Source organism: Eurosta solidaginis, chromosome 2 (genome assembly GCF_040869045.1).
Source record: "Eurosta solidaginis isolate ZX-2024a chromosome 2, ASM4086904v1, whole genome shotgun sequence".
Lineage (NCBI taxonomy): Eukaryota > Metazoa > Arthropoda > Insecta > Diptera > Tephritidae > Eurosta > Eurosta solidaginis.
The window spans coordinates 185,224,360-185,248,516 of record NC_090320.1 but is presented as its reverse complement, the minus strand read 5'-3'; positions in this window follow the sequence as shown (position 1 = coordinate 185,248,516).

The following is a 24,157-nucleotide window of genomic DNA, read 5'->3' as shown; positions in this document are numbered from 1 at the left end:
TTGTATTCCAAGGCTTTCTCTATGCCTATTGCTACCCTATGTAGTGCAGTGTCTACCGACTTGCCTTTGGGGTACGCATGTTGTGTTGTGGTGAGCATATTTCCATACATGTTGAACTTTATGTACATATCTTTTAACATATAAATGGTTTTGAACAGAAATAATATTACGCTAATGGGCCTGTAGTCTTTGGAATACAAATGACCGATCTTCCCCGCCTTTGGAAGAAAATCTACTCGAACAGTTCTCCAAGAGTGCGGTACAGGATTCAGTCTTATGCACCCGTCTAATATTATTTTAAGCCATTTCACGGCCACTCTACTCGAAATTTGCAGCATTAATGGGAATATACCATCTGGGCCCACCGATACAAACTAAGATAACGTCTTCACCGCCCATTCTATCTTGATATCGGTCACCCAGCTCATCACAACCCGCTCCGTGATCGAAGTGTGACTACTGCTTGCTGGCTCTATGTCCGCACAGAAATTTTCCACTTTGCGTGGCGCCTTTTTCTTTTCCTCTGAACCTTCTCAGAGGGGGCAAGGAGTAAAAGGGAAGGAGATAAACATTTTTTAAATTTATATATAAATGGATCAAAACGCAGCTGATAACGTGTCGTTAAACCCAAACATTTTGGAATTTGACTATGTCCGTTGCAATTAGCTATTCAGAAGCAAAACTATAGAGGTAGAATGCAATTTTCAGAAGTTTAATGTCTATTTAAATGCGTCGTTTCCAATACAGATGAACTTCATGTAATTGTTCACCTAAGTTTTGTATGCTCTACCTGTATAGTTTTGTTTCTAATAAGCTGTTTCCAATATAGCTATTGACAAAATTTCGAAATTAATTACATTATCCGTAAGTTTTTGATTCATTTATATAAAAGAAGTGTTTAAAATTTTTGTATGTCCTATTTATTAACTTTACATTGCTGGTTAAAATGCTGCTTTCAAGTTGTTATGCAACTTTGCTCGCTTGTATTGTGCTCATGCTTCCACTTTCGGAGCTTATGAACATTGTGCCAACTCGGAAGCGACAACTGAATGCGACGCAACAATTGGGCTGCAACATAAATCATAACAGTAATCTACCTACGTTCCATAAGTAGCCACAAACCAACTTCAATAGTTGAAAACAAACCGAACAAATAACAAGTAAGGAAGGCTAAGTCCGGGTGTAACCGAACATTACATACTCAGTTGAGAGCGGTGGAGACAAAATAACCATGTAGTAAAAAGAACCTAGGGTAACCCTGGAATGTGTGTGTATGTATCAAATGGAAGGTATTAAAGAGTATTTTAAGAGGGAGTGGGCCATAGTTCTATAGATGGACGCCATTTAGGGATATCGCCATAAAGGTGCACCAGGCCTGACTCTAGAATTTGTTTGTACGATATGGGTATCAAATGAAATGTGTTAATGATAATTTGAAAAGGGAGTGGGCCTAAGTTCTATAGGTGGACGCCTTTTCGAGATATCGCCATAAAGGTGGACCAGGGGTGACTCTAGAATTTGTTTGTACGATATGAGTATCAAATGAAAGGTGTTAATGAGTATTTTAAAAGTGCGTGGGCCTAAGTTCTATAGGTGGACGCCTTTTCGAGATATCGCCATAAAGGTGGACCAGGGGTGACTCTAGAATTTGTTTGTACGATATGGGTATGAAATGAAAATAAATGAAAGGTTTTAATGAGTATTTTAAAAGTGCGTGGGCCTAAGTTCTATAGGTGGACGCCTTTTCGAGATATCACCATAAAAGTGGGCCAGGGGTGACTCTAGAATTTGTTTGTACGATATGAGTATCAAATGAAAGTTGTTAATGAGTATTTTAAAAGTGCGTGGGCCTAAGTCCTATAGATGGACGCCTTTTCGAGATATCGCCATAAAAGTGGGCCAGGGGTGACTCTAGAATTTGTTTGTACGATATGGGTATCAACTGAAAGGTGTTAATGAGTATTTTAAAAGTGCGTGGGCCTGTCTCTAGAATTTGTTTTTACGATATGGGTATCAAATGAAAGGTGTTAATGAGTATTTTAAAAGTTCGTGGGCCCAAGTTCTATAGGTGGACGCCTTTTCGAGATATCGCCATAAAGATGGACCAGGGCTGACTCTAGAATTTGTTTGTACGATATGGGTATCAAATGAAAGGTGTTAATGAGTATTTTAAAAGGGCGTGCGCCTTAGTTCTATAGGTGGACGCCTTTTCGAGATATCGCCATAAAAGTGAACCAGGGGGACTCTAGAATTTGTTTGTACTATATGAGTATCAAATGGAAGCTCTTAATGAGTATTTTAAAAAAGAGTGAGCCTTAGTTCTATAGGTGGACGCCTTTTCGGAATATCGTTATAAAGGTGTACCAGGGTTGACTCTAGAATGCGTTTGTACAATATGGGTATCAAATTAAAGGCGTTAATGAGTATTTTAAAAGGGCGTGGGCCTTGGTTCTATGGGTGGACCCCTTTTCGAGATATCGCCATAAAGGTGGACCAGGGGTGACTCTAGAATTCGTTTGTACGATATGGGTATCAAATGAAAGGTGTTAATAAGTATTTTAAAAGGGAGCGGGCCTTAGTTCAATGGGTGGACGCCTTTTCGGGATATCGCCATAAACGTGGACCAGGGGTGACTCTAGAATTTTTTTGTACGATATGGGTATCAAATGAAAGGTGTTAATGAGTAGTTTAAAAGGGCGTGGGCCTTACTTCTATAGGTGGACGCCTTTTCGAGATATCGCCATAAAGGTGGACCTGGGGTGACTCTAGAATTTGGTTGTACGATATGGGTATCAAATGAAAGGTGTTAATGAGTATTTTAAAAGGGAGTGGGCCTTAGTTCTTTTCGAGATATCGCCATAAAGGTGGACAAGGGGTGAACCTAGAATTCGTTTGTACGATATGGGTATCAAATGAAAGGTGTTAATAAGTATTTTAAAAGGGAGTGGGCCTTAGTTCTATGGGTGGACGCCTTTTCGGGATATCGCCATAAACGTGTACCAGGGGTGACTCTAGAATTTTTTTGTACGATATGGGTATCAAATGAAAGGTGTTAATGAGTATTTTAAAAGGGCGTGGGCCTTAGTTCTATAGGTGGACGCCTTTTCGAGATATCGCCATAAAGGTGGACCAGGGGTGGCTCTAGAATGTGTTTGTACGATACGAGTATCAAATTAAGGTATCAATGAGGATTTTAAAATGGAGTGTTGGTAGTTGTATATGTGAAGGCGTTTTGCAGATATCGACCAAAATGTGGACCAGGGTGACCCAGAACATCATCTGTCGGGTACCGCTAATTTATTTATATATGTAATACCACGAACATTATTCCTTCCAAGAATCCAAGGGCTTTTGATCTCGCCCTGCAGAACTTTTTCATTTTATTTTACTTAATATGGAAGGTGCCACACCCATTTTACAAAGTTTTTTTCCAAAGTTATATTTTGCGTCAATAAACCAATCCAATTACCATGTTTCATCCCTTTTTTCGTATTTGGTATAGAATTATGGCATTTTTTTCATTTTTCCTAACTTTCGATATCCAAAAAGTGGGCGTGGTCATAGTCGGATTTCGGACATTTTAATCACCAATACAAAGTGAGTTCAGATAAGTACGTGAACTGAGTTTAGTAAAGATTTATCGATTTTTGCTCAAGTTATCGTGTTAACGGCCGAGCGGAAGGACAGACGGTCGAATGTGTATAAAAACTGGGCGTGGTTATCGTCCTGGAATCTAAATCACAAGGATTGGTAAATTTTTGTTCGACTTATGGCATTAAAATTATCCTAAACAAATTAAATGAAAAAGGGCGGAGCCACGCCCATTTTGAAATATTCTTTTATTTTTGTATTTTGTTGCACGATATCATTACTGGAGTTGAATGTTGACATAATTTACTTATATACTGTAAAGATATTAACTTTTCTTTTAAAATTTGACTTTAAACAAAATTTTTTTAAAAAGTGGGCGTGGTCGTTCCCTGACTTTACTAATTTTTATTAAGCATACATATAGTAATAAGTGTAACGTTCCTGCCAAATTTCATCATTATATCTTCAACGGCTGCCAAATTACAGCTTGCAAAACTTCTAAATTACCTTCTTTTAAAAGTGGGTGGTGCCACGCCCATTGTCCAAAATTTTACTAGTTTTCTATTCTGCGTCATAAGTTCAACTCACCTACCAATTTTCATCGCTTAATCCGTATTTGGTAATGAATTATCGCACTTTTCGATTTTTCGAAATTTTGGATATCGAAAAAGTGGGCGTGGTCCGATATCGTTCATTTTAAATAGCGATCGGAGATGAGTGCCCAGGAACCTACGTGTCAAATTTCATCAAGATACCTCAAAATTTACTCAAGTTATCGTGTTAACGGACAGACGGACGGACGGACGGACGGACGGACATGGCTCAATCAAATTTTTTTTCGATCCTGATGATTTTGATATATGGAAGTCTATATCTATCTCGATTCCTTTATACCTGTACAACCAACGTTATCCAATCAAAGTTAATATAATCTGTGAGCTCTGCTCAACTGAGTATAAAAATGTCTTTGTTTGGGTGTAACCAAACTTTAAATACTCAGTTAAGGGCTTCTATCATACAGGTAATTTAGTGTTTAGTACTTACAAACCGATTTTGCCGGCTTTATAAGAAATATTAACTACACTTTATAAGGGAATAAGTGTACAAAGTTTTTGACGATAGGTCAATTCTTTTTCCGGGTATGGCTACCGAAAAGTGCAACAATGATTGGTCGAAAATGAGGCAGTTCTATGCCTGTTTTAACATATTTCTAATTTTTCCAAATTTTTGTTATAATGGTACTTTGAAAATAAAATATCATTGATACAAAGCCATTTCTGGCAAAGATATTACCTATTATATATTCGCTTATGATCCTTCTAACCGATTTCATCAATTTCACAGACTTAAGGGCCTAAGGGCATAGACTTGACTTGACTTGAGAACTGTGACTTACAGTTCTGTTAAATGAACATTGCATGTTACTGATTACTCAAAACTTAGTAACACTTAACTTGACTTAGAAGTCTGATGAATTTTGATTTTCTATGTAAATTCTAAGTGACGTTTACATTTTGAGATGCCATTTGTATGCGCTAAGTGGAGTATAATCGTGGCCAAGTTTACGCCAAGTCAAGTAAAGTCTATGCTAAGTATCAGTAATGGGCCCTTTAATCTTAATGACAAGGCTTATCAGTTTACGGAGTTTTGTGGTGACAACTTTTAAAAAAAAAATTAAAAAAAAGAAATTTTTTCACACACCTGGGGTTCAAAAATCGAATAATAGAAACTTTTATAATTCCGTTTTTAATGCAAAGTCCGAAAGTTTGAAATTTCTGCTGAAAATCTAAAAATGAAAAAGTTCGTTTGTGTGAATTGCCATAGATTTTTGCACAAAATTTAAAATAAATATGAAGAGCTATGACATATTTTTTTATTTACTTACCTAATCGGCGCTTAATCATTTAACGGCTATGGCCGTTCAACAAGACGCACCAAGCGCTTCTTTTCTGGGTTAACTGGCAGCAGTTGGTCACACCAAGGGAATTTAAATCGTTTTCCACCTAGTCCTCCCAGCGGAGTGGCCCGCTCTCTTGCTCTGCTTTCATAGGCGGACTCAGATAAAAATACTTTCTTAGACGGAGTGTCATCTTCATTCGCATCGCATGGCCTAGCCAGCGCAGCCACTGAGTTTCGATTCACTGGACATTTTAATTTTCTTCGATACTCAGCGTCGCCAATGCGCAGAGGTCGTCAAATCTTTCCAGAAATATTTCTCTCGAGCACAATATAGCAAAGGGATTACAATAAGTGACTTGTAGAGCATGACTTTCGTTTGCCGATAGGGGGCGCGGGTGTTCAGGCCGATGATTTCAGTGCCATCTGCATACGCCAGTAATTGCATGTATAATTTTCTCCAGCATCAAATTAAAGAAATCGCATGATAGGGTCAATCAGTAGCACGTCGGTTTGAAACCCAGCCCTGCGTACACATTTTTAAGAAGATTGGTATAATCTACATTTTAAACCAAATTCGCTTTGGTCGTATGTGCTCAGCTGAGTATAAAAATATTATCTTTTATGTGCGAGCAAAAGTTTTAGGATTCGAACTAAACAACATAAGCGGGCAAAAGGGGAAATTTTCATGTTACTGGAAAATAGTGTCTATGAGTTTTGTATTCATATAAGGAATAATAGACCATCCGCCACAAAGAGGTGAAAATTAATATGTTCGCAGTTCAACCTTAAAATTCACCGTCTTAGGCTATTTTCCTTATTTGTCAAATATTTCACAAATTTTTAGGAAATTTCCAAAAATTTACTACTGGGTTAGTTTCCAAAATAGCAACATCCCTTGTTCGCTAAACTTTACACAAGTTGTTTAGGAGTTAGGAGTTGCAAATAAAAACTGTGGGCACCTCCCCTTCAGAAAATTAGACTAACTCAACAATAACGTTGAGCTATACCATTTGGTGACACCCGTAATTCTCGCTCTATATGGGCAAATTCCCAAAACTTTTACTTTTTTGGATACTCGGGTTTTACACACGGGCAAAAAACTTAAGGCCAGAAAAAAGTACAAGGACATTAAGCTTGACCTTTTGACTATCCGACCTGATGATTTTAAAATTCAAGAAAATTGATAGTAAGTTTTTGCAGTACTTCGAAACGTAAAAAACGTGGATTTTTACACTTTTTCAAGCGACACCCTTGATTTTTTTTTTTTTTTTTGAATTTTTTCGATAACATTTTGAGGCATCACTGAAACGCTATGGAATTTAAACTGAATGTTGTTTTTGGGACGGAGATTCTAAAAGTATGAGCAAATATAATGTGACCCTCCAATATTCAAAACTATCATCAATCAAAGAAGCGATACTTTTTTTTGTCATTTTCAATATTGAGAGTTATTTGCCTATAGCTTTTTGAGGATTATGCACGATAATAGCCTACCTGGGGCTTCAAATTCGATGTGCCCCTTTCAGTTTTCAAGGTAGAGGCGGAAAAGTGGAAGCACTTGGTAGCGTAAATTTTTTTCAAGAGCATGTTTTTGGTTTTTTTTTATGTTTTTTGTGGGCACAGCTACAATTTTACTTTTATCACTTCACACCCGTTTGTTAATTTTTTCTCTACACCACAGTGGTATACCATCAATTGCCTAATCTTGCAATATTCACGCAAGGAAATTAATTGGGTTTTTACATAGGGCAAATATACGAAATGTTAGCCAAAAATTGGTCGTCAAAAAGTGTAGAAAAAAATAAAAATTTTTTTTTAAACCAGGTTTTATTTGAAAGCAAATGAAAAGAAACACAAATTTGGTACAAAAATTTAAAAAAGAAAACATTTTTTCTAAGCTTTTGACGATTGCCAATTTTTGGCGAAAATTTCGTATATTTGCCCCATGTACAAACATCAATTATTTTCCTTGCGCGAATATTCCAAGATGAGGAAATTGATGGTATACCACTGTGGTGTAGAGAAAAAATTAACAAACGGGTATGAAATATTTGACGGTTACCCGGTTTCATATTTGTGCCGATATCTCTAAAACCGGGTTTCGGGTATCAACAAAATTTTACCTAAATATACCCCACATAGATATGTACATCCTGAGAAAATTTCAAAACAATCGGTTAAGTGTTTAAATAAGTAAAAAAAAAATTAAGGTTTTTCGGGTTTATATTTTTATCAATATCTCCAAAACCGGACATTGGGTATTAAAACTTTTTTACCTCAACATACTTCGTTCACATATTTATACATTTTTAAAGTTTCAAAAGAATCGGTAGAAAGGTTTTAAAATAAATGTGTTGCAAACTTTGCATTAAAAAATGTTTGGCGGTTATTCGGTTTTATATTTTTACCGATATCTACAAAACCGGGTCTCGTGTATCAAAAAAATTTCACATATATATATATATAAAAATGCATATATCTCCATATTTTGTTGAAATTTCGATATAATCGGCACAGAAGTGTTGAAATAAATGTATATTTAACATTGCGACCTGAGTATATATATATTTTGCTTGATCTTTTGACTATATCTTTTTGAGGCATTATTTAGGACGAGTAACGGCGATGCACTATAGCTGCAATTTACCCCTCAATATTCCTAACAAAAAGATATTTGCGTGATACGATGTTACAAAAAAAAATGTTTTCTCCAAAAAAACCTAAGTTTGGCGGATTTCCCCATATACTTTTAAACGGCGAGGTCATTGGCGGAGACAATTGTGACTTGAGTATAACTTCGACACTAGTTTTAAATAGGCTCTATTGCAGTCAGTGCTTAGATAGTTTCGCTTTGGCTATTTCTAAACCGGTTCCATGTCCAGCAGTTCTGCTTATTAATAAGCTATAATCGGTTACCGATTCTTCGAAGTGCCAATAAGCTTAAGCTTTTGTAACAATATACAAAAAGTCTATCTCTAGGAAACTCATTTTCTTTTTCGTCATTTTACTGAAGGCAGCTGCCTGGGTGTTGGTAGCGTGCTTCGTTTACCACACCGATGGTTCTGGGTTCGAGTCCCGAACAAAGCTCCATCAAAAGTGAAGAAAAATGTAGAGTCGGCCTGAAATATGTAGATCTTGTCCCGCCAACTGGTAGGAAATTTCAATAAGGAGCACGTCGAAAATTGGAAGAGAAGCTCGGAAGTGAATTACGCTAATTTGTTTATTAAACTCCACGGATTTGAAGCCATTATTCGTTTCCGATAAATTCCCTACCAATATCTACCTTTTTATGGCAATGCCATTGGCGGGGGCATTAATCATTGGTGTACTACTTCGAAACTCGTTGTCAACCGGTTCTAAGGCAGACACTTTTTAAGTAGTTTCGCTTTGGCTTCTTCTTAACCGGTTCCAGTTCGTAAAACTCTGATTATTGATAAGCAATTATTGATTGACGGCTGCCACCGTGGTGTGATGGTAGCGTGCTCCGCCTACCACTCCGTATGCCCAGGGTTCACACCCCGGGCAAAGCAAGATCAAAATTTTAGAAATAAGGTTTTTCAATTAGAAGAAAATTTTTCTAAGCGGGATCGCCCCTCGGCAGTGTTTGGCAAGCGCTCCGGGTGTATTTCTGCCATGAAAAGCTCTCAGTGAAAACTCATCTGCCTTGCAGATGCCGTTCGGAGTCGGCATAAAACATGTAGGTCCCGTCCCTCCAATTTGTAGGGGAAATCAAGAGGAGCACGACGCAAATTGGAAGAGAAGCGCGGCCTTAGATCTCTTCGGAGGTTATCGCGCCTTACATGTATTTTTTTTTTTAATTATTGATTGCCGACACTTCTAAGGGTCTTTCAGAACTGTCTAACTTTAGGAGTGTAATTTGCAACTGGTTCGTAATTTAAAGCGGCTTCAAAATACAAAAAAAGATATTATATGTAATTTCTTCCCATGTGTCATGCTTTCCTGTGACTATTTAAATTTTTAAAACTACGCCTCGCCTACTTTTCTACCTTACGGTAAAGTCAATACACTCGCCTCATTGAATTTCATCTCAACGCGGTATCATTAAATCGGCTGCAACACGACATTCCTCATTGTACCGGATGATTTTTAACAACGGCTTTAAGCAATGCTCTATGCCCCAACCTTCCACCTGGTAAAAAACGTCTTGCCAATCGCAACATAGTCGACCAGGTTCTGAGTTTTTCGATGGGGAGACAGGCGGGGTGGAAAAAAAAGTTGCAAAAGTCCGCCACCAAATTTGAAACTGATGTTGAGAGCGTCTCGGAAACTAGTTTTAACCTTGCAAATACAGCCGAAATCGTTTTTTTTTTTGTTGTAAATTGGTTATTTTTTATCTGATTGTTACATTTGATATGTCATAATTTTTATCTTGAGAATCTCTATAGTTCTTTCTAATGTCATTCTGAGCACCGAAGTCGTTTCCTTATAGTTTTTTTTGCTAAGCCAGTTGTAGCCCCTTTACATAAAGGTTTCCTTTTCACCAAACTGCGAAAAAACGAGTACGTGAAAACAGCTGCAGAGCTCAAAAGGAACTATAGAGACTCTTTGGGCAAAAAAAATAACATCAATTTCAAAATTTTGATGTCAAATAACCAAGTTACAACAACAAACCGATTTCGGCTGTATTTGCAAGGATCAAAAAATTATTTTTTCCCCGATATCCTCTTAGCATAAGTTGCAAATTTAGGCGCAGACTTTTTTATTTCGTCTGAAGACCAACCGAGCCTAGTAGCTTGATTGATCTTTTAAGCCTACATCAATTATTAAATATCAAGAACTGCTGTTTTTATTTGTGTGAAAAATAAAAAGTTTTTCCACCGACACATAGTCAGTGATGCTTCGGACGCGGATAGCGATGATAGTATGGGTTAGTGCTATCATCGCTATCCGCGTCCGAAGCATCACTGACTATGTGTCGGTGGAAAAACTTTTTATTTTTCACACAAATAAAAACAGCAGTTCTTGATATTTAATAATTGATGTAGGCTTAAAAGATCAATCAAGCTACTAGGCTCGGTTGGTCTTCAGACGAAATAAAAAAAAAAAAAAACAAAAAAAAAAAAAAAAAAGTCTGCGCCTAAATTTGCAACTTATGCTAAGAGGATATCGGGGAAAAAAAATAATTTTTTGATCCTTGCAAATACAGCCGAAATCGGTTTGTTGTTGTAACTTGGTTATTTGACATCAAAAAAGTGCGGGGGCTAAGATACTTGGCTTGGATATCATAAGTGGTTTCAGGCTCTGAATCAGGGACTGATATCAGTCTTAGACCGGCCATAGTGACGAATGTCACGCGTGATTAGTTATCACGTCCTGCACGAGGTGCCCCTGCTTCTACTGATAATGGCGGATCTAGAGAGGACAACTCGATAAAACCCGCACCCCTTGAGTCATTGTGCCGAACTCAGGGGAGGGAGAGTCAAGATCGGTACACAACGGTGACGAACTGGACTGTTTTAGGACTTTGATTTCACTTTACATTTTGACTTGATGACATTGGGCTGGTAGGTGCGGTATTCTGCCACTTTAGTAGGTCGGGGTGAAACCCTACCAAAATGGCTGGTAGGCTAATGCTGCACCTGCCCACGTCCCGTTAAAACCGTGGCGGACCTCAAGGTACGTTCCGGCTCCGTCGCCGTTAAGTTGGTGGTGTAGGTGCGGTTGAAGATTTTCCCGCTTCGCGTCCGGTCTGGCTCTGAACGCATTACTCATAAGGTAATGCGTCAACCCTCGCGTGGCCTCCCTGCGTAGCATAGATAACCACGAGATCGTTAAAGGGCGACTACACAATCGGCTCCGGATAGCGCCCTTGAGGGGGGACTTTTTTAGAATGGACAATACTAATACGAATCCGCCAAGGATGGGGTGCGGAAGAAGAGCGCTTTTGATGGAAATCCGTCAAATCAATCTTCAGCACTCTAAGGCGGCTTCCGCAAATTTGTTGCTCTGCCTTGAAAAAGGCGGAGTGGATATAGTCCTTGTCCAGGAGCCGTGGCTGAGTAGTAACGGCAGTAAGATTTCTGGATTAAGGACTGGAAAATTCAACACCTTGGTGCATGGGGAGGCAAGTAGGCCTAGATCCTGTGTGCTTGTTAAAAAAGAGATTAAAGCTTTTATTCTCTCTAATTTCAGCAATGCTGACGTAACCACGGTCTGCCTCGAGCGAGGAAGTAATGAAATGTGGGTGGTCTCAGCGTACATGCCCCACGGGGACGTAGTGGGACCACCACCTGCGATACTGGGTGAAATCACCGCTGAAGCAAGGCGGAGAGGTGTTGGCGTGATCATCGGTGCCGATGCAAATGCCCATCATAGCATTTGGGGAAGCTCGGATACCAACACTAGAGGTGAGTCTTTATTTACTTTTATTGTAGATGAGGGACTTTGTATATGTAATAGGGGGAATGACCCGACTTTTATTACTGCGTTAAGGGAGAAGGTCCTGGACCTCACCCTGGTTAGTAGAGAACTGGAAGGTCGGATATCTGGATGGAGGGTTCTCAACGAGCACTCCTTCTCTGATCACCGATATATTCAGTTCTCAGTGAACGAAGAACGTCCCGGTAAAATATCTTTTAGGAACCCTAAAAGTACTAACTGGGACTTGTATTGTAGGAAGCTGGGAGAGCTACTGCCTGTGGTGCCTATCATTAGTTCGGGCCTGTCCGAATCTGAGATAGACGTTCTGGTGGAAAACTTCACCTCGGCAGGCAATAGCGCCTTTCAGCTGTCCTGCCCATTGAAAACTTACAGGGGGAAGGGCAAGCCGCCCTGGTGGTCGGATTCTCTTGACGACCTAAGAGCGTCCAGTCGGCGGCTCTTCAACAGAGCCAGGAGGAGTAAATTACCCTCGGACTGGGAGCTCTATAAGGTGAGTCTGGGGATTTATAAATATGAAATAAGGATAGCCAAGCGAGATGCATGGCGAAGCTTCTGCGAAAACGTAGAAGGCTGCAATGAATCCGCGAGATTTAGAAAAATAATCTCTAGGAACCCCGCTCCTCTGGGTATCTGAGAGATGATGGTGGGGACTGGTCGATGAGTAGCGAGGAGTCCCTAAGGCTTTTACTGGACAATCATTTTCCCGATGTCCCAGTTGCGCAGGGATCTTCGCCTGCATGGTCGGCGGTCGTTGGCCATGCAGAAGTGCCTGCCATTCCAATACGGGAAAGTCAGATAACCTGGGCTATAGGGTCGTTCAAGCCCTATAAGTCTCCGGGCCCGGATGGAATCATTCCTGCGCAGCTTCAAAGGTCTTTGGGGATTTCCTGCCGCTGGTTGGCCATCATATATACTAACTGCCTCAGGCTTAACTATATCCCGAAGTCTTGGCACACGGTTAGGGTTATTTTCATTCCGAAGGCCGGCAGAAGCTCTCATGTATCACCTAAGGATTTCAGGCCAATCAGTCTCTCGTCGTTTCTTCTTAAGGCGTTTGAGCGGTTGATTGACCTGTACCTACGGGAAAGGATACCTCGGGGGTTACTGTCGGCTTCACAACATGCATACTGCAAGGGCAGATCGACGGAAACGGCTCTCCATTCGATTGTAAAGCAAATAGAGGGGTCCCTAGAACACAAAGAGTATGCTCTGGGTGCCTTTCTAGACATCGAGGGAGCTTTTAACAATGTCTTACCGGGGTCAATCGAAAGAGCTCTGGTGGGTTTAGGAGTCGAGGCGGCTCTGGTTGAATTTATTAGCAAACTTCTATGCGGCAGAATTGTCGCAGCGGAGTGGGGAGGGGCCATAATTAAGAGGAAGGTGTGCAGGGGCACGCCACAGGGGGGTGTCCTATCTCCTCTCCTCTGGGTTGTGGTAGTCAACGAGCTTCTTGTGGAGCTCGAAGCCAATGGTTGTCGGGTGGTTGCCTATGCAGATGACCTCGCTATCCTAGTCAGAGGCAAATTTCTGGGCGCCCTGCGCGATGTTCTTCAGGGCTACCTGGATACTGTGGCTAGGTGGGCTGAATCATGTGGATTGGCGGTCAACCCGGGAAAAACGGAATTGGTCCTTTTCACAAGAAGATATAAGGTGCCCGATTTCAGAACTCCCTCGATTGGAGGGGTACCGTTGGTACGTTCTGATAGGGTTAAATATTTGGGGATTGTTTTGGACAAGAAACTGTCCTCGAGACCCAATGTGGAAGATCGGGCCAGGAAGGCCGCCATTGCCTTGTACTGCTGCAGAGGAGCTATCGGAAAGAGATGGGGACTCTCGCCAAGAATAGTACACTGGCTTTATGAGATGGTGGTCAAACCGATTCTGCTATATGGGGTGCTGGTCTGGTGGAAAGCACTGGACACGGCGAGCACCTCCAAAATGTTAGTGTCAGTGCAACGGACGGCGCTGATCGGTATCAGTGGCGCTCTCAGAACAACGCCTACCTTGGCACTGAACGTCGTGCTGAGCATATACCCAGTAGATATTGCGGGAAAGGCGGCCGCGGCAAGGTCGTTGGTCAGGCTTCGTGATATGGGATATAGACTTTCTGACCGCGGACACTCTAGCCTTCTTACCAGTTTCGACTTCATCCCGGACAGAACGGACTACTGTATGCCGATAACAGCTCCCTATACAACCTTCACCCCAGTTATTCCAGAGAGAGAGGATTGGGGAAGAGGAATTATCTGGGGCATGGGACCGGTTAACTTGTTCACGGATGGGTCAAAGCTGGATGGAAAGGTTGGTGGGGGGGTCTTTTGTCAAGAGCTAAATTTAAGCCGCAAGTTTAAGTTGGCTGATCACTGCAGTGTATTCCAAGCGGAAATTGCTGCGATTAAGGATGCGGTGGATGGAATGCTATCCAGTGCTACCACGGTTAGGGAATTTAACATCTACTCTGATAGCCAATCGGCTATCAAGGCCTTGAGCTCAACTACAGTGCGATCGAGGGTGGTCTGGGAGTGCCTGACCTCGCTTGCGATTGCATCGAATTATTTTACAATTAAGATTATCTGGGTCCCGGGCCATAGTGATATCCCGGGTAACTGTCAAGCGGATCTCTTAGCCCGCATCGGTACAACTGAACCGGATGAAGATGGCTGTAGGGACTTCGCGATCCCGCTGGCCACCTGTGGATTGCTCCTCCATAGCTGGGCCTCGAATCAGCTCAGCAAACGTTGGGCGGATACCACGTCTTGCAGGGTAGCAAGATCTTTCTGGCCGAAAGTGGATGGCAGGAGGTCTGCTGAAATAATTGGGTTCACTAAGGCTCACCTATCAATGGTCATTGGGGTTTTGACAGGGCACTGTCCCATGGGTATCCATGCGGTACGTCTCAATATACTGGAAACTCCATCCTGCTGCAGCTGTATGGAGGATGATGAGGTGGAATCACCAAATCACTTTATGCTTGATTGTCCAGCTTTTGCCAGAATTAGGCGAAAGTACTTCGGTCGCGACTCACTTGGATCTCCCGAGGATATATCCAAAGTTGAGATCGGTATCATTCGGAGCTTTATCGTTGCTACCCAACGATTCTCTAAGTAGCTGGATCTAGGTCACCGTTATTTTTGGTGTATGTGGTATCACAACGGACCTTCGTGTTGTCCAAGTGTGCTATCCTTATCAGGGCAGCTACCACCTAACCTATCCTATGGGTTAGTGCGCTCGGTAAAGAAGCGGTCTACCAGCCCGGAAAAAGAACTTACGTTAGAACGGGAAAACAAGATAGGTAGCTTAAGAAAACCCTCTGGCAATACCGGGCAGCATTAAGAAATTTGCAGCGCTTCGGTCCAATGGTTAACCCAACCAACGATGAAAGCCATCGCTTGGCATGGGCCAAAGAGACAGTGAAAGATTGTCGAAGACTGTTCACAAAAAAACTTTAATACAATCAATCCTCAATTTTCTTCAAAACCAAAAAGGCGCAAGGTTGAAGGTGCTGGATAGAGTACTGATCTCCATGATACCAAAGGCCTAGGTTAGGATACCCCGAGTGGTAAATGCGGAGGACACGCTCAACAAGCTGCAGCGTCAAAAGCCGAATGTATCAACACAGAATTATAAAGTTATTCATTTACCTCAAACCATGGATGGGGCTAGTACCACATCCCCAAATTAATAACTCACAGCTTGGGGAAAAAGGGCGCAGTTAGTTTCTATATGCGCCTCAAAAAGATAAGTCCTCATGACAGTAACTTCAATATCGTGAAAGCGGGAGAGTTAGAAAAGGACCTCTAGAACCTGAAAGTAACGGAAAATGTCGGGGCCATAAGGGTAATGGCGGAGTTGTGCAAGCAGATCAATATGCTAAAATCAGGAGAGGTAGAAAGGACACCGAGGACCTAGAAGTAGCAGGAAAAAACAAACGAATAAGCAAAGAGGCTGAAGAGTTGGAAGTGGACAAATAGGTCAATGATGATGCTAGTATAACAAAGACGCTTCGAGCAAGGAAGGAAGAAACGGACCTCCAGACCCTGGAAAAAGCGAACAAATATCCATTTCGTAAGCGCAGTGGCGGAGAACTCCGAGAGAGACAAACAGTTCAATGGCGCTGCGAGTCTTACAGATAAATCTATAACACAGTAAAGTGGCGTCGTGCAAGCTCCTCCTGACTCTTGTGGAGAGTTCTTTCATATGGCGCTGATGCAGCGGCACTCATGTGGGAAAAAAGGTTCTGGACTCAGCGCTCACGGATTAAGCGTTTACTACGCAAAGACGGAAAGCACGGTTTGAGCTGCAGTCATGGTAAGGAAAGACCTATACTCGTGCATGCTATCTAACTTCAGCACCGAAGACCCAGCGCGGGTCGTAATATAGGAGAAAAAAGAACCGTCCCTTATCCTGGCATCCTCCTACATGGCCCATAATGTGGAAGCCCCACCAAAGAAGATCAAAAGGCTGGTGGATCAACGCAAGCAATAATGTGCTTGATATCACATTGAGCGCTGGGCATGAAAAATCGGGCTATGAACGGAGGGTTCCTGACTGGCCATCTTTCTCAGACCATGCATAACTTAGCTTCTGCATCCCCCTAAAAGGGTAAGGGAGAGGAAAACCTATAGAAACCCTAGGGCAACGGACTGGCACAAATTTCAGAAATGTGTATCAGGAAGACTAGGGCAGTCTAAAGAGGTTACGACCGTAAAGGAGCTCGAGGAGTCGCAACAACTTTTTATCAAAAGCGCGGGCAACTGCATACAATAGAGCTTGTCCTCTAAGAAGATTCAAGGGAAAGCAACGCCACCATGGTGGACTTAGCAGTTGAGTTTTCTTAGAGGGCAGGTAGAAGAGATTTTTATGTTGGCAAAAATTGCGGAAAGCGAAGAAAACTGGACGAATATACAGGTATGTTGAGGATAAATAAAGATCAATAGGTCGTAGAGGGTTTCATGGACATAGAATGCTCCAGCGAAACGGCGAGACTAACGAAAGTCCTATTCAAGGGAGATGAGATCCAAGAAAAAATTATGTTATAACGTATTCACTCCTAATACGGAGCAAGAGGTACAAGGATTGGGGACATATACAAAAATTGAATGGGCAATAAAAATGTTTGCTAAGTTCAAATCGCCAGGTTCAGTTGAGATACTGCATGCTATGCTGCACATGGCAGGGTCGACTTTAGAATGGCTTAGAATAACCTTTGAAGGTTGCATAAAACTAAACCACGTCCCGCAACCTTAGAGAACAGCTCGAGTAGTTTTCATACAAAAAACGGGGAAAACCCAGTCATCTGCATCCGAAAGACTACAGGCCTATTAGTTTGACATCTTTCCCGCTCAAAACCCTAGAGATATAAATAGATGTGTATAAAAATAAGATATGAATGATAAATTAATCTCTTCAGCACAATACGCTTACTCAAGAGGCAAGTCGGTCCATAATGCATTTCATAGGATGGTCTTGAATATAGAGAAAGCCCTGGAACACCAGGAATATGCCTCGGTGTTTTTCTGGACATTGTCGGAGCTTTCAATGTCTCCAAAGGAGCAATCAGTCTCAACTCTATTGAAGTTCATCTGGCCTTAGCAAATTGGATCGGCTCCATTTTAAGCTGCAGAATGATCGCGTCGCAATGGGATTCATGTGAGGCAACAAAATCTATAAAAAGAGGAACGCCGCAGAGTGCAGTTTTATCACCAATGCTGTGGACGCGAGTTATCAACCAATTGCATCCACCAATTGCAATTTACGGCACATGCATGACATTTCAGTCGCATTCGATGAAAGCGGAAAAATCCGATATAGTACTATATACTAGGAAATATAAGGTTCGTGCTTGAACAAAGTCTAAGCTTGGAGGGGTAACTCTTCAATTGTAATGTAGCGCGGAATATCTAGGAGTCATCTAGATAGTAAGTTGTCGCAGAAACTGCATGCGGAAGAGAAAGCCAAAAAAGTCTCCGTGACACTGCACGCTTGCAAGAGGATGCTAAGATGCACGTGGGGTCTATTATCCAAACTTTCTCATTGGGTATTTACTGCAATTGTTAAACCCATCTTTTACTATGGGGTGCATGTCTGTGGACACCCACGCAAAAAAAAAGGACGTCAACACAAAAAATAGAGGGGGTATGCAGATTATCAATGAGAAGCATAACGTGGGCCCTAAAAACTACCCAGACAACAGCATTACATGTCATTCTTCACAATTGAGCCCGAGGGTTGACGCCAGGGTGCAGAAAGAAGACTTAAGGCACACGATGGGCATACTAACTGGAGACTGCCTTCTAGTGTCTCATGCTTATAAATTAGGCCTGGTCATTAACAGCAGATGTAGGAAGTTGGAGCTGCAGGAAGAAACGGTTGAGTGGGTTCTGTGTCCGTGTTCTTCTCTAGCCAGGCCAAGGTAGCCACTATATTTTTTGATATCGTACTTAAGTCAATCGAAAAAATCGGTAGTCTAAAAAAAAAAATTAGTTAGCAATGCTCGTCCATTTATCGGTCTAACCGTCAGCCTTTTTTTCGCGGGGTCATTATTTACAGAAAAGTATTGTAATGATTTTTACCGCGATTAATACACTGTATAAAAAAAATTATTTCAAAATTAAAAACAATTCTGTGATAATTCAATACCTAACGAAAGTCTTTGTATCGACTTCAAACAAGATGATGTGATTTTATTTATAAACACCTTTCAATTTCAAAACAGGTTGATTACCGCGTCCACTTTTTGTATAAAAACGAAAAATACTAATTCGAAATCTGTAGTATCGCTGCTTTTCCCCATGTATTTGGCGATGAAAAAAAGTTCATACATATATTGTTCATAAAAATACATTTACACAGCAATTTCAGATATTAAATAGGACGATCGGCCTCGCTGTTTCCCGAAATGTTTTCATATCCAGCTCAAAGTTTAAACATTAAAAGATCCATAAAGCTTCACTCTCATCTGATCGAAAAATACGGTACAGATTATAGGAAAAATTTAAATTGTTACCCGAAATTCGGCGAAAGACGGAAGGTTTCAAGCCCGGGTCAAATTTCTATCAGAACGAAAAGGCCGACCTAGTAACTAATGTTCAGAGAGATCTTAGATTCTATAAGCACGCAGCGAAGGTGATAATGTTCCACCCGATCTTCACAATAATTGATACTGGAGAATTCCACCGTTGGTACGAAACAAATCGAACACATTTTTTTAAATTTTTAGACTTTAAATATAACTTTATCAGACAAAGTATTAAGTGCATTAGTACTGTGTGGTACATATCTTAATAAAAAAAAGAAACCTGGTCTGGAAAATTTTAATATGTGTGTGAAAAATCGCAAAAAACATCCGTTTGTACGGGACACCAGTCAGTGAGGTAAAACTTCAGCGAAACTATTAATTACTATTAGTACTTGTAGCAGGGTTTGTTAGCATAACAAAAAATGTAAATAAGTTTATTCATAAACAAAATTTGATTAAAAATAAACCGTCTTTACGGGACAGGTAGGAAATTCAGTTTCCAAATTTCGATTTTCCCTTATACTATACAGCTTAGCGTCCTTCGTCTACCACCCCGAAAATCCTGGCTTCAAGTCCCGGGCAAAGCAGCATCAAAGGTTTTCTCAATTAGAAAACTGTATATAAGTGAGTTCGGCCAACGGCAAAGGTTTCGTGTGTATTTCTGCCATAGAAAGATACTCAGTAAAAATTCACCTGTGTTATCAAATGTCGTTCGGAGTGGGCGAAAAACATGTGAACCAGTTCCTCCAATTTGTAGGCAAAATTAAGAGACGCACAACGCAAATTGGAAAAGAAGGGCGGCCTAAATTCCCTTTGGAGGTATATCGTGCCTCATATTTTATATACTTGTTCTGGTAAGGCTAAGTTCGGGTGTAACCGAACATTACATACTCAGCTGAGAGCTTTGGAGACAAAACATTTTCCCTTATTTGACAATGTAGGAAAATGAACCTAGGGTAAACCTGGAATGTGTTTGTGTGACATGGGTATCAAATGGAAGATATTAAAGAGTATTTTAAAAGGGAGTGGGCCATAGTTCTATAGGTGGACGGCATTTCGGGATATCGCCATAAAGGTGGACCAAGGGTGACTCTAGAAAACGTTTGTACGATATGGGTATCCATTGAAAGGTGTTAATGATTATGTAAAAGGAAGTGGGCCTTAGTTATATAGGTGGAGACCTTTTCAAGAATGGTACCCATGGTGTACCAGGGGTGACTATAGAATTTGTTTGTACGATATGGGTATCAAATGATTTTTTTAAAAGGGAGTGGGCTATAGTTCTATAGGTGGACGCCTTTTCGAGATATCGACATAAAAGTGGTCCAGCGGTGACTCTAAAATGTGCTTTTACGATATGGGTATCAAATAAAAGGTATTAATGAGGGTTTTAAAAGGGAGTGGCCCTTAGTTGTATATGTGAAGGCGTTTTCGAGATATTGACCAAAATGTGGACCAGGGTGACCCAGAATAGCATCTGTCGGGTACCGCTAATTTATTTATATATGTCATACCACGAACAGTATTCCTGCCAAGAATCCAAGGACTTTTGATTTCGACCTCCAGAACTTTTTAATTTTCTTCTACTTAATATGGTAGGTGTCACACACATTTTACAAAGTTTTTTCTAAAGTTATATTTTGCGGCAATAAACCAATCCAATTACCATGTTTCATCTCTTTTTCATATTTGGAACAGAATTATGGTATTTTTTCCATTTTTCGTAATTTTCGATATCGAAAAAGTGGGCGTGGTCATAGTCGGATTTTGGCCATTTTTTTTAAGATAAAGTGAGTTTATATAAGTACGTGAAATAAGTTTAGTAAAGATATATCGATTTTTGCTCAAGTTATCGTGTTAACGGCCAGCGGAAGGACAGACGGTCGACTGTGTATAAAAACTGGGCGTGGCTTCAACCGATTTTACTCTTTTCCACAGAAAACAGCTACCGTCATAAAATCTCTACACCTACCAAATTTCACAAGGATTGGCAAATTTTTGTTCGACCTAGGGCCTGAAAAGTATTCTAGACGAATTAAATTAAAAAGGGCGGAGCCACGCCCATTTTGAAATTTTCTTTTATTTTTGCATTTTGTTGCACCATATTATTACTGGAGTTGAATGTTGATATAATTTACTTATATACTGTAAAGATATACAATTTTTTTTAAATTTGACTTAAAAAAAATAAAATTTTAAAGTGGGCGTGTTCGTCATCCGATTTTGCTAATTTTTATTTAGCACACATATAGTAATAGGAGGAACGTGCCTGCCAAATTTCATTATGATATCTTCAACGACTGCCAAATTACAGCTTGCAAAACTTTTAAATTACCTTCTTTTAAAAGTGGGCGGTGCCACGCCCATTGTCCAAAATTTTACTAGTTTTCTATTCTGCGTCATAAGTTCAACTCACCTACCAAGTTTCATCGCTATATCCGTTTTTGGTAATTAATTATCGCACTTTTCTGTTTTTCGATATTTTCGATATAGAAAAAGTGGGCGTGGGTGTAGTCCGATTTTGTTCATTTTAAATAGCGGTCTGAGATGAGTGCCCAGGGACCTACGTAGCAAATTTCATCAAGATACCTCAAGTTATTGTGTTTACGGACGGACGGACGGACGGACATGGCTAAATGAATTTCTTTTTTCGTCCAGATCATTTTGATATACAGAAGTCTATATCTATTTCGATTAGTTTATGCCGTTACGGATTACTGTTAAGCGAACAAAGTTAATATACTATGTGAGCTCTGCTCAGCTGGGTATAAAAATGTATGTCGTGGTTATTTAAAGCAATGTTTATACATGGAAATTAACTCCAGTTAACATATGTACATATTCCAGGTACAGGCTTAGTCTATTTTCAGAAATTAAAATTCCGAGTTTTTTCAGCTTAGCCAAATGAAGGGATGAAAAAATGGTTGCCAAGGAATTTTTGAGAACTATTTGACTTACATATAAATTGTTTTTTTCTTTTTTTCTATACCAATTTTTATACTCAGTCGAGCAGAGCTCACAGAGTATATTAACTTTGATTGGATAACGCTTGGTTGTACAGGTATAAAGGAGTTGAGATAGATATAGGCTTCCATATATCAAAATCATCAGTATCTTGATGAAATTTGGTATGTATGTTCCTGGGCACTCATCTCAGATCATTCAATATACCGACGTCAAATCCCGACAACATGTAAATTGGAAAATCGCACATATAGGGATTTCACAATGATGTAAACATGTTTTCCTTAAGAGCAAGAAATATTTCTAGAAAAAATGGACTAGATCGGTTAAAGACCACGCCCACTTTTATATAAAAGATTTTTAGAAGGGTGGTAAACGAAAATAATAAGCTATATCTTAGCGAAAAAGAGCTTTGTATCAATAGAATTTTACTTTCTAAATTGACTTATAACATGAAATTGGAAAACACTAAAATTTTTGAAAATGGGTGTGGCACCGCCCCTTTTATGACTAAGCAATTTTCTGTTATTCAGGAGCCATAACTCGAATAAAAATTAATATATCGTAATGAAATTGTGTACATATATTTTCCTTATAGCAGAAAATATTTCTAGTAAAAATGGACGGGATCGGTTAAAGACCACGGCAACTTAGATATAAAACAAATTTAAAAGGATCGTAGACTAGAATAATAAGCTATAACTTAGCAAAAAATAGTTTTGAATTAATAATGTTTCACTTATCAAGTTTTATTGTGAGAGGAAATGGGGAGACACCTTTTTTTAAACGTGTTATACAGAAATGTAATTTATCTGAAATGAAATGTACAATTGAAGCTCACGCTGAGCATATAATGTTCGGTTACAGCCTTTCGGACACCTTTACTTGTTTATACTCAGCTGAGCAGAGCTCATAGGGTATATTAGTTTTGTTCGCATAACGGTAATCCCTAACGGCATAAACTAATCGAGATATACATAGACTTCTATATATCAAAATGATCTGAGCGAAAAAAGAAATTCATTTAGCCATGTCCGTCCGTCTGTCCGTCCGTCCGTAAACACGATAACTTGAGTAAATTTTGAGGTATCTTGATGAAATTTGGTATGTAGGTTCCTGAGCACTTATCTCAGATCGCTATTTAAAATGAACGATATCGGACTATAACCACGCCCACTTTTTCGATATCGAAAATTTCGAAAAACCGAAAAAGTGCGATAATTCAATACAAAAGACCGGTAATCCCTAACGGCATAAACTAATCGAGATATACATAGACTTCTATATATCAAAATGATCTGGGCGAAAAAAGAAATTCATTTAGCCATGTCCGTCCGTCCGTCCGTCTGTCCGTAAACACCATAACTTGAGTAAATTTTGAGGTATCTTGATCAAATTTAGTATGTAGGTTCCTGGGCACTCATCTCAAATCGCCATTTAAAATGAACGAAATCGGAATACAACCACGCCCACTTTTTCGATATCGAAAATTTCGAAAAAGTGTGATAATTGGTTACCAAAGACGGATAAAGCGATGAAACTTCGTAGGTGGGTTCACCTTATGACGCAAAATTGAAAATTAGTAAAATTTTGGACAATGGGCGTGGCACCGCCCACTTTTAAAAGAAGGTAATTTAAAAGTTTTGCAAGCTGTAATTTGGCAGTCGTTGAAGATATAGGGAATTGACGAAAATCAACAGACCCATATTAGTCTTTCGCAGCATTAAATATCAAAAATTATATTAAGTCATAAAAACTTTAGTGCTATTTTACTCGGCTGATTTCTTATCTATAGAAACACACTAATAATCCTTAGCTTGGATTAGGTAAGGCTGAACTGGCCGGCCAATAAACCTTACATAGATTGAATGTGTCTATAGTGTTACCAGAATTTGCTTGACGACCAAACGTATGAACCCCAATCAGGTTCCAGGGCTTGTGTAATAGAATAATTCCGTCCTCTTGGCAAAAACTAGAAGGACAAGCATCGTTGTTGTCTTGAAACCTGGTAACTCTGCCGGCCCTAATAACTGGAGCCTTGTCCTGGCAAGCGCTGGAAACGAACACGGAATGTGCTGAAGCGTTTTTTCCTGCAACGCGCAGTTCCTTTATTTGCTGTTAGTGACAAGGCCTAACTTATAAGATGTGACGCCAAAAGGCACAGTCCAGTTAGGATGCCCATCGTGAAGTGATTCTTAGAGCCACTTTGTGAGTCTAATATCGTAGGATTTGCACATGATCTTATAATATTTGCAGCACCGCGCTTCTGTCCACGCCTTTCCT